Genomic DNA, 548 nt, shown 5'->3' with positions numbered 1-548 from the left:
TATTTATCAAAAATAGATTTACGATCTCACACTTTCTAATGTATTTGCATTCTTTTTACCTTCATGATCTTGGGTGACTAAAGCATCCAAAGAACTTCGTCGAACAACTTTGACACACTTTTTAATGTGCAATGAGTTAATCATCTACTTTTCATTCTCCTAGAAAAATAATTTATCCCAATTTATGTGGCAAAAGGTACGGTTATTTATCTCTTTTCTATAAGATCTTCAAGAGAATAGTAAAATCATCTTGGGACGACTGACGAAGATGTTAGGATGAATAAATCATCTTTTATTATTATTTAAAAATAATAGTCTAAGGATGTTTGAGATGACGATAATCACTTTTTTATTTTTCTACATCACATGTGGCCTCCACGTATTTGCGTGGGTGGTTTGATCGAAGACTAGAAAGGGAATTTTGATAATAATTAAACTTTGAGGGAAATTTCAAACAAGGGGCAAACTTAGGGGCATAAATTGAAATCAACACAACTAAATCAAGTCCAATCCCGTCAATAAAAAAACATGAAAATAAAATTATTCTA

The sequence above is a fragment of the Zingiber officinale genome, chromosome 9A (assembly GCF_018446385.1).
Source record: "Zingiber officinale cultivar Zhangliang chromosome 9A, Zo_v1.1, whole genome shotgun sequence".
NCBI lineage: Eukaryota > Viridiplantae > Streptophyta > Magnoliopsida > Zingiberales > Zingiberaceae > Zingiber > Zingiber officinale.
This window is presented reverse-complemented; position numbering follows the sequence as displayed.